The sequence below is a fragment of the Glossina fuscipes genome, unplaced genomic scaffold, assembly GCF_014805625.2.
Source record: "Glossina fuscipes isolate IAEA_lab_2018 unplaced genomic scaffold, Yale_Gfus_2 86, whole genome shotgun sequence".
NCBI classification, from domain to species: Eukaryota; Metazoa; Arthropoda; class Insecta; order Diptera; family Glossinidae; genus Glossina; species Glossina fuscipes.
In genome coordinates this window covers 2,173,232-2,185,026 of record NW_023998440.1, presented here as the reverse complement: position 1 = coordinate 2,185,026, position 11,795 = coordinate 2,173,232, and the positions used below count along the sequence as shown (strand labels likewise).

At 33.8% G+C, this 11,795-nt stretch overlaps 2 non-coding genes across 2 annotated transcripts; one reads left to right on the top strand and one right to left on the bottom strand.

The window, feature by feature from the left end:
- The first annotated feature begins 6,740 nt into the window (after window positions 1–6,740).
- On the top strand, window positions 6,741–6,812 carry Trnad-guc. Its single transcript has one exon. It is a non-coding gene; the product is annotated as a tRNA-Asp (tRNA).
- Window positions 6,813–9,403: 2,591 nt separating this feature from the next.
- Trnae-uuc lies at window positions 9,404–9,475 on the bottom strand. The gene has a single exon. It is a non-coding gene; the product is annotated as a tRNA-Glu (tRNA).
- Between the last annotated feature and the right edge of the window lie 2,320 nt (window positions 9,476–11,795).

Genomic DNA, 11,795 nt, shown 5'->3' with positions numbered 1-11,795 from the left:
ACGATCTTTTTGCAAAAAAACACCTGCAGGAGCTGTCAAGGGTACACGGTTGCAGCTCGAATGGAAAGTTCTTCAGCACACAGCGTACTCGCCATAGACGTAGCGCTTTTTGATGCTGCGCGCGGTTTCCAAATAATGGAGAAAAGCGAAAATGGGTCGATGCTTGGATCGCTTTTCGAACCAATACCGTTCTTTCGATAAGACTGGAAAAATTTGGAGAAAATGATGTAAAATATTTTTATTTTACCAATAAATTCAAATAAAAATATGATCAAAATACATGCAAACACCTGAAAAAAATTATTTTCCGGCCAACCTAATAACTACTTTGACAGGTAAGTGGTGCTGGCATAGATTACATGCGTTTGGCTACACATCAAGGTAGGCATCAAGGTAGCAGTAGAAAAACAAACTTTTCTTTTAAGTGCCATTTCTACTAAGATCTTGTTCGCATTTATTGGAAGGGTTATCGGCAAAGTAGGCGTCTGCAGTAGCAATAGGCGACATTCTATTCTCATCTTGTCTCGAACTCATTACTTTAACCCATTTTTATAAAGTCTCCCTTTCCAATGTTCATACAATCTGGTCATTCATCCATACGTAATGTATTTTTACCTATGAACTCTACGATTTATACGCTTGTTTCAATAGTTCACTGGTTAATGTTTCGTTTTCATGTTTTTGGTGTTTGGTGTTAGTTTACAAACTTCACTTTTAATGTTCGTTATTTTTTGCTTTTCTTGTTTTTGTTGCATTATATAATAATATACGAAAGCACCCGAGGGGTTGGTCGCCTATACGTGTGTTCTTGGTGTAGCAACCAGACACATAAATTTTGCGTAAACTCCCCGAAACTAGAAAACAAATTTATGCTTGAAAAAGAAAGCCAACCAAACAACATAGTTTATATTGTGTTTACAAAACATTTGGTTTACTGGAAATTGCTCTTCCTAACACCACCCTAACAAATGTCTCTTTGTGATGACCAGGTAATGATTGTATATATCTTTCAAGGCTTTTGCATTAAATTTGCTTTAATCAGTGCCCTCAAGCTGCAGATAAATAAGTCTGCTTATATATTTTTTTTCTTTTCGGTTCAACCCTTCTTCCGATTTTATACAATATTAATACAATATTAATACTTTTATCGAATCAATAGATTTTTTTTTATTCTGACTTTGTAAACGAAAAGTAGAAAGTTCAACATGTGCCATTTGAACGGTTTCCATTCATGCCCAGCTGTTATCGTATTTTGTGCGTAATTTGTTGCGGTTACAATTAATTAGGCGCAAGAGAGAAACTGAACAAACGTTCACACGCCGAGAAAAGACCACCATGCGAATCGTTGGCTAGCAAAACAAAGTTGAATCGGTGGATCCATTTTCATTTTAAAGAAAGGAATTTTTTTGATATATTTTTATGCACATTCGTGGCGAACCTCAAGATATATACATCTTGCCATTAATGTTGTCTGATTTCAGTTACAATATGATTTTGGGAAATAAAACTTTAAAATTAACCCTTTGGGAACAATGGGTCTCTGATTAATTAATTTTTTTCCTTATATTATTTAATTAAGTATTCATAAATCTTCCTAGTCCCGTGAACCATCAAAAAGTTATATACGCTTTGTGAAGAACTGCCTAAAGCAAGTAAATGTAGACTTTTTTATTCGATTGTTGGACAGTTGATAATTTTTAGACAAGAGTTTTGAAGATTTGTGCAAAGATTGATAGAAAATTTCAGATCAATTTTTCCTTTACTTAATAGGTTTCGACTTTTAACAGTTCTAGCTGGACCAAGTCAACGGTCAAACCCGCTAATATTTAAAAACAGGTGCACGTTCTAGGACAGTTGTGCTATATGTACTGCACGTACTTTTCAGGAGGTCTCTCCTTGAAGACATTATGTGTAGGCTGTTTATAAACAGTGGATGAATAATGTAGGGTGTTTATAAACGTTTGAATTGCTCTGTTTATAAAACTAAAATTTCAGCTTTGTTTTTTATTTATTATCATAAGGTTTTTCTGTCAAAGATTTATTATTATAAACAGAAATATTTTTCGTATTGAATCAATAAGAACATTTGAACTGAAAACTTTTAAATACTGGAAATAATATGTGAGTAAATAGCTACACTTGCTTAACATATACATTGTACATATACAGTGTACATATAGTATATAATATCTAGTGTATACTACTTAATATAAAGAACTAAGTTGTTGCAAACAGTCTTGGTTCATATGTAACGAAATCATTTCGGCGTGGGAATCCTACATAGCTCTTCAAATAATTGTCCAAATAGAAATGAGAAAAAATCCGGCAGTATGTCAAAAAAAGAAGAAGAAAATTTGGGCTTTTATATCTATTCTTGGTTGATCGTGAAGCTGTCCTAATTCATTTGGAAATAAAATATTTTACAGCCGCATTTTGATATTTCATTACATGTTTTCAAAAACTTTTAGATGACGACCTGAAATCATAGGAAATTGATATTTTTGATTTCCTACCAACTTTGGTTTAGACTAATTCTAATAATTGATCTTTTGAAGGCATTATACGAAACGTTTTCGTCAGATATTAGGCCGCCTTTGTCTATCCATCTTAAATGCGTATGAAATCATCAAGCAATAATACTCGCAAACTCTATAATAATAATTTAGCTTTGGAGGAAACGGTATTGTTCCAATTCCAAAATACGGACTGGGCTTACTATTACTTGGCCCATCGATTCTGTTTAATACACTTTACTTACTAGCGCGTCTAGTTACAAATAGGAACACGAACTTGATAAGCAATCGAATTCGGATATTTAAAGATGCTTCAAAAGGAATTAGAAAATTAAGTAGTTCGGCGGCAGCAATAATACTGCCGGGTATAAATAGGTTAGCAACTGTATTATATAATATTCTTATGTACTGTCTCAATGACTAATATTTCCTTTCAAATAATCAAAAGTGCGCGTTACACACCATATTGAGATATATTTTGGTTTAGCCCGCTTAGCCCTATTTTTTGGTCTATACATCCAGTCCTTCAACACTTCACCTAATATAGCCATTCGCTTATTTTCTTAATAATACACCAACTATTATACATTATTTTTATGCAAATGTATAATTGTATGAAAGCCTTCATATTGGAGGAGACTCTAAACGGTGATTGGGTTACATAACAACCCACTTCTCGCCGTAGAAGAGCATGTTTTATGAGAGCCAATACATGTATATGTCTGAAAAATAGACCTATGCAATCTCATTTTCTAAGGACCAATTTTCATCATAAAGCATTAAAAATTACATCCTTGCGTTATCTAAATGCCCACTTTTTATTTGAATCCTTATGTGGGTTAGGATCCAAAAAATTGACCTACGTGGTCCGTTTGATAAGGCTAATTTTTATGTCAAATTATTATTATAAATGAGTATTGAAAATTAGATCTGCTTTCATAGCAAACTTCAGTTTCCGTAGCAACGATTTTATGGCAAGAGGTTCAAAAAATTGCGCCGTCCGGCCTAGAGATTTCACTTGAATTTAGAAATGCCGAATTACTGTTGCTAAGTGATTTCTGTTACAGAATTTTAAAAATTGGAACGATCGAAAAAGTGGCCCGATTCAAACTACTTTCCGTAGCATTCCGTGCCGAACTTCATCAAAATATCTCGAAAACTACTGCCCTAGCTTGAATGGAAGAGTATATGGACAAATGCCAGACAGATAGATGGACAAATAAGCTTATGTGATAGAAGGGAAGCCTATCTCAAGTCCTTCTGGGAGTTATAAACGTCCGCACAAACTTAATATACCATATAATACCGCAAGTCATGTGCGTGGGACAATTGGCCGGATCTGATAATTGTAGTGTAGTCCCAAAAAAAATAAGTAAATTTTAAGTTAATTTCGTTTGTTTTTCTTAACCATTATTGATTTAAGTCTTGACAAAGTTAGTTATAAGGTCGAGTTGATAAATTACTTAACTAATGTCGCGATAATTTGAACAATTTCGAAATCTAAGATCTCAGCATTTGCTTTCAGGTCAAGCTCTCGCAAGAAGATCGGAAGAAATTTTTAACATTGCCTCTGTCTCTGCTTCAGGTTAGATATCCTTGGCCAGGTTTTTTTTTTTAAGAAGTGTACTGAGCTGAGCAGTCTCTAAGTAGAATGCCATGTCAAACTGAGATAATCCAAAACAATCGACTGCACATGAAAGTCATTTTAATTTCGCCCAACAGTGAGTACAATGAAAGCTTTAGTTAATCAAACAGATTTATCTTATTATCAAAAGCGGTACATATCAATTGCCTTGGTTTTTCGTTGGCTTGCTAGTCGGTCTATAAGAGATTTATTCTTTTAACTTTAATTATAAAAACACAAAATTAATCCTCTTTATGGGGAATTATCAAAATACAAACAACATAAATGTATGAACTTTCTGAATGCTACGTATATGCGCGTATGCAAAAACTAGCGTTCATTCATACCATATGTAATAACAGTCGTCTGTAAATTCAGACTACATGAGTTTTTCTTTTCGTTTTGTCTTTTTCTGTTTAAAATAAACCATTTTTGAATCTGTTTGAATGGTTTCAAAAGATAGACAGACTCTCGGTTTGTTTGCCTGTTTGATGGTCGGTCGGTTGGTTGGTTGGTTGGTTGGTTGGTTCGTTGGTCGGTCTATCTGTCTACGATGTCCTAGCCTATCTATTAGCCGTATTCGACGGGAAAGGAGAATAAGTAGAATGAAAACTTTGCGTGCTTCGTTAAGCAAAGTGGATGTTAAGTGTAATGCGATTTTTATGTAAATTCATTTTTTTTTTAATATTTTCGTAGAATTGCGTTGCTCTGTACGTAGGAACTAACGAACGATTGGTTACCACAGCTACAGCATGGATGAAAAAGACTAGCAATGAGAAAAGAAAACGATGTGATGATAAAAAGAGGAACATAAAAAAAGGGCGAGAGAGAGAGAGAGAGAGAAAGAGAGAGCAAGAAAAAGATTTAAGCTCAAGCTCGTCAAATGTTTTATGTGCAATATAAAACAAATTTTGAAAGTTGTTCTACCCAGCACTGACACCCTGTTAAACATTGGCTTGTATATCATCATAATCATCATCATCGTCCTCATTATCATCGTCATTGACGTCGTAGTATCACAAGCGCCAGCAGCGCTATTATAGTTAAAGTCCTTTTGTTAGTTTGAATTTATACTCATGTACAGATACGGGCATATGCACTTAGTGAAGAAATTTGTATGAGACCTAAGCTCATTTCATTTAATACGTATGTATGGACGTGCGAGTGCGATTTTATGGAAAATCTGCTATTTGTCCAATTCAGGCAAAGCAAAAGGTCTATTTTCACGTACGTGTATGTGTATTTTATGTAGTTTCGATGCACTCGACCAGCAAAACCGACCATTTTTTCTTTTATCTTATTTGGTTTGCCTTTTGTTTTGGGTTACTACCAATACGAATTTGTCGAATTTTCGGCATGTTTCTGCTCATTCCCTATTTATACTCTACATCACTTGTGGTACAGAATATATTAAATTTTTGCGAATGTTTGCAACTCGCATAGATCTATTTTTTTCTTATACCAATTGATCGAGAATGCAGAATTTTCTAAGTCAAAGTCTGCCTGCCCATCTGAGGTCTCTCCAGGCATCTTTATGTTTAATCCGAACTGCATATACGAACGCAAGGACGAACACTGCTTTAGATCGGACTACTTTTGCAACTTCTCCTCCTGTAACGTCTTGTTTGGAAAAATCAACGGAATGTTTATATGAAAAATTTACATCAATTTTTAAAATTTCTGAACCTAAAGCGCTAAGCAATAGTCTTGCGATGTACTATTTTGAAAATTGTACACCGGAGAGAACAATTCTTTGAACACTTCCATGTGAAACAAAAGCGTTTAGGTGACAAAAAGATCTAAAGGAACCTGGTCATTGGAAAACTTACTCTATAATAGTAATTTGACATGAAAAAATAACCGAAGCAAATTTGAACCAGGTCTATGTTTGGACTAGATCTCACATAAGGGTTCACTTGAAAACTGCGATTTAAATGTGGAAACAGAGCATAATTTTTTTGCATTTTAATATGAAAACAAATGAAAAATTGTACTATACAAAGTGTTGTAGGGTATTTAAAAGGCGGCCTTATACATCTAAAACCTTGTTACTTGTTTTATTTCACATATGCAGTAGTATAATACTCTGTCGAATAGTCGTAACTGAAGCAAGTTTTGTGTACACATTTTACAGAGGATTGTAAATCTTTAATAAAATTGCTGCTACGTTGTTATTGTAGGTGTCGTTTTTGGACAATTCGAGTTTAACTGAAGTGCTGGTGAGTTTTATTTGTTTGTTTGTTAAGTCTACGTTGTTATGGTGAATGTTTACATTGAAAAACTGCTCATATTTATATTTTGTAATTAACGTAATGAAAATGCTGTTCACACACAAGCATCCACTCAAGTTCTCTGTTTGAAATAAAATCCTGTCCTGTTATGTAAATAATTTATACGCACACTTGTTATCTTGTTGTACTAAGCAAAATTGTTTGTATGTGAAAACGTGAAACAAAGTTCACTATAATGCTATTAAGAAAATAATTATTTATAGAAATTTTATAGCTAGCGGATAAAAAAATAAATAAGTAAATAATATAAAATGCACAGTTTTTTTTATTTACAAATGCTTTTAAGCCATAATTGCAATAAATTGTACAACATCCTCGATAGTATAGTGGTTAGTATCCCCGCCTGTCACGCGGGAGACCGGGGTTCAATTCCCCGTCGGGGAGTTTTCACGTGAACTTTATCGTTCCTTATTTTTTTGAAGCTTGTTTTTCTAAATACATACGTAAAAATTTGGAAAAAAATGGACAGGAGGGTAACATCAATTGATAATATAAGCACGAAAAGAATCAACAGCAAAATCATATTTAAGTTGAACGACAGGCGTTTACATTAAGCAGCACGTGGTGGAATAAGAATAATCTTCAACAGATTGCGTCTATGTCATATATTTCGCTCTTTATTGATAAAAGAGTATAAAAAAAAAGTCGTGCGTATATATATTAATTGCTTTTCATTTCATAAACCTCATGTTTTCCTAGCCTTTTGATTGCATCGAACTTTTTCAAATTTGAAGGTCATTTTGGTTTCAATTGCGACTTTTTAAAACCATTGCCTAGTTATATGTCGTTATCCAATGACTATTTAGAGGAACAATTCAAGAGCATAACGTTCAGTTTTAGACCTTATGTTAACATAAATGATGGTACGTGTCCTGACGTTCAGTGTTCATTGAAAATCACTATATACGCAAAAAAAGCTCAGTGCAAAAACCTTTTTCGCCTATAATTATTTCTCTCACTAAGCTAGGCTTTTCTATTCAATGAGCCTCAGTAGTAGCTTGGCTTAGAGAAGACAGTACAGAGGAAGAAAAAATTTCTACAACGACACAACATCGACTTCAGTATAGTGTAACAAGTAAGAACGCTATAGTCGGGTAAGGCCGATAGAGACCTTACCTTGAAGAATGCAGTCATTTATTAATTTTCTTAAAATACACTAAAACTTATACATTGTTTCATGAAACCTCTCGTACTGGAAGATGCTCGAAACGTCAACTAACGTGTTCCAAATTAGGAAACTTAATTTACCCGTTGGAGATTTAATTGTTTTCCACAGCAAACCACGTAACTAGGCCCAAGTAAAACTTTGTCGCCTTAGAAACGCTTGCTTTCATGAGAGCCCCTATATATGTGGCGGTTTAAAAAATAGACCTACGTCGCCCAAATTTGATAATGTTAATTTTCATGTCAAATTATTGTCATGAACGAACTTTCATCAAGAAGCATTGAAAAGCGGAACTTCTCATCATATGAACATTCAGTTTCAGCAGAAAAGATTATACGCAAGAGGGTCAAAAAATGCCACATTCGATCCAAAGTTCTCATATCAATTTAGAATGCCGACCTTCTTTGATTAAAGGACTTTTGTCATCAAAATAATGCGTTATATGGGGAGTGAGCGAAAAAAGTGATCCGGTCCGAACGATTTTTAATAGCTATCGTCCTTGGGTCAAAACACGTCAGTCCACCAAATTTCATCAAAATGTCGAGATTAATAATAGTTTTAAGATTGGTGGTGACCGTGTTAAGTTGTATTTAGAATGTAAAAACATGGTAGGCAAGCAAATGTTAGTGCAGCAAAAGTTCGACTTTATTACTAATAATATTGAAAATTGAGGTAAATTAGTATTTTTGTCATCGAATATTTTTATAGCCATCAGCGAATAATGAGAGGTATATTCATTTTTTCAAAGCGATTGCAACGCCCAGAAGGAAGCATCAGAGACCCCACAGAGTACCAGTTGATCAGTATCAAATTCTAAATCGATTTAAGCATGTCCGTCTGTCCGTCTGTGTAGTGGCTGTTGTAAAAATTCTCCTAGCCTTTAAATTTGATAGAAGCATTCGAAACTCTCGCATGGACGCTCGTATTGAAAATGGACCAAATCGGTCGAAGGACACGCCCACAGTACCGCACATTGATTGGCTACGTATACTTAATGTTACAATGCATCAAAATTTATTTATGTTCCAACACTTTTACAACGCGAAAGGACAAGCTTCAAAATCCAAGTAAAGTATATAAATTCTTGGCTAATTTCAAATTTCGAATACATCTAAATACGTCTATATGTTCGTCTGTCGATCTGTCTGTCTGCGCAACTGCTTAATATCTGTGGTACAAATTTGTAAATGAATGTTTATCCGAATTAAAGTGGCCTTGCAACGCCTACGCATCTATACGACAAAATCTTTTATTTTGAAAATAGAAAAAACCAGCCGCCTCCACTCTATGTCCTAGAAAATGAAAATTTATTCTTTATCTTTTTTAGGATAATGGTCATGGGTTGAGTGTTTGTTGCGTCACTATTTTCACAAATAACGATTTAACGACTTCGCAAAAATATCTCGAAAATTGCGACTTGTGGATTGACCCCTAAAACTCATGGAAATACATCAGACGGACGGAGGGAGAAGCAAGCTTAGATCGATTCAGAAAATGACACTGATCAGTGGATGTAATAAAGGACGGATCTAGCTTTCAAGTCGTTCTGAGTGTTACGTACGTCGACAAATACTTAATCTACCTTGTGCCACCAATCATGTACGGTATAAGAAATAGTAGATACGAACATGTGGTATCTAATAACAGTAAATGCTTGGCAAACATATTTTGTGTTTTTGTTAAAAATGCTGTTAAAAGTAATGTTAGCCCAGCAACAAAATCTTCGGCACAAATTTATTATCACTGATCGAATTGTTAATCTATCTACAATTTCGTCATAAAAAAAAAAAAATTTTGCAATAAACACAGCTTCCCATACCGGGAATCGAACCCGGGCCTTCTGGGTGAAAGCCAGATATCCTAGCCACTAGACCATATGGGATATTGATTGCTAATCGTAATATAAGTATAAAAGTCACGTTGACGAAATTTTGTACTATAAACAACATTCAAATTAATAATTGTTTAAGTTTTAAACAGTTTTGCTGCATATATTTTTTAAGCGATGTTGCAAATTTTTGTTTCTGTAAAAACTTATTTGTATGTATATACGTACGTTTTTTAACATAGTCGCCGTCCAGTTAGAAGGTATTTTGCAAATACCTACGTAAACTTTTACGATTTCGAGAATACTAATTTTGGACAACAACGTAAAATGAATAAGCAAATAATATATATCACACGATGAGGATACGCGATATTTGTATTTTTTTGGCAAACACAGATGCCCATAAGTTTACTTTAGTACTCGGTATTAGCCTTTGGTATATCATTCTCGTAGTGTTGAATTTCATTGTCATGGTTACCTTTGTATCGAGAGAAGACAACGCAGAAATATTTCTGCTTTATCTATATTTTGATTTTTAATGCACTTTGATTGCATTGGCTGTAGTATGGACAGTTACTGTTTAAAATAAAGTGATCTTCGGTTAATGGTGTATTGTAAGAAGAAATTAAATGACCGTTTTCCGTTCTTACCTTAACTTTGAATGTTCCTTTCCACATAGATGGCGTAATGAAATTATATAATATTTTTATTTTTCTTAATTTTTTGTTATTTTGCTATTTCTTAACTTTTAAATTGAATGGAAAACTTTTTAATTGGATTATTGCGTTGCTTAAAACATTTATGTCATTGCTGGGAAGTTTAAAACTGGCAAACAATTGTTACCGGGAGGTGTGTAGGAAAGATGAGAGATGAAGAGAAGAATGTGTTATACCTATTTTAAGGTCGGAACAAATATGAATAAAGGAAAACTATTAAGTGTGACATATTCTTAAGAGAAGACGTAAAACATTACACAAACTTTGTGGTAATCAAGTAATGGACAGATAGCATTTCATTCTCGCTTGCACGAATATATATGAATATGAATATATACGTTCGCAGCGAAATAAGAATAATTGTAAAACTTTGTGCATAAAAAGCGTCATTAAGAGAAGGCAAAAAAATTTGTTTTATTACTTTTCTGCATTTAACACCGGAGGATTGTCTATTGTTCTCTCGTAGTGAAGTCGCAATAAAAAAAAACTTTTCAGAAGTAGTGTTTATTAATTTTCTTCCTTTTTTTTTTTTAGTAAATCTATTCATAAAAAAAACTTTAATACATGATTAAGTTCATAAGCCATTTACTATATAATCAAAGCTTAGCAACAATTTTCTTGACAATATTTCCACCAATTTTATGCAAATGCTTATTAGCTGCAAGAGAAGAAAAATGCTAAAGAAGATTATCTTGCGTTTGAGTGGCAGTGCTTAGTATAATAGTAATTCTATACTCTAATCGTAATCATAATCATATACTAAGTACCTCGCTTATATGCAGGCGCTTGCACAATGAGGTATATACAGCGCTAGGAGCAGCTTCTTCAGCTTTTCCAATATTTTCGTCTTTAGAGGTGTAAAATAAGCGGTTTGAGTGTAATCTTTTTGTGGAAAGCGAAAGGCTATGTATGAATCGTTGCCAAAACAATTTCTTTTCCAACTAGATAAATCAAATATGAAAATGATGTCCACACATCCTTGAGAACCTCAACTAACATCAATTGTGCACAGGCTCTAAAGTTAACTGTTGTGTTAAAAAAAACAATGTTTGACTGATGTCTTATTAGAAAACAAGGCGTTCTGCTTGCCTGCTATCTCACGTTATCGATATTTTCTATATTTTTCTAGTGAGAGTCTTTTATTTTTTCTCTAGTGAGAGCCTTCTAGTGTGTCTCTATAAGCGATGGGTGTCCATGATTCGTATCAAATTGACGTATTTTGTATTTACTCATCTTTTTTACAATTTGTTTAGTCATTTGTTATAGTTAACTGAATAGCTGGCTGGCTTGCTGGCTGGCTGGCTGTCTGGTTCGTCTAAAATGTATTCAAATTTCTTAAAAAATAACGAGCAATTTTTATAAAAGGAGAGAAAAAAAATTTTTACATCTATACGCCTGAAAGTGTGCAGATGAAAATAAGCTTTATCAGCATAAAGCAATTCAACCATACAACACAGCTCAGTATACAATTTCGATTGCACATGATTGCATTCGTGCTATTTATCCATACCTTCCGTTCATATCAATGCAATGAATATTTGTCTACTTTACTGAATTCGCCGGATAAAAGGTTAAGTGAAGAAAGTCGAGTCGAATGAATGGCAAAACATTTCTATAATAAAAGAAGAGAGGTTTAAATGAATTTCATTCTTAACTAA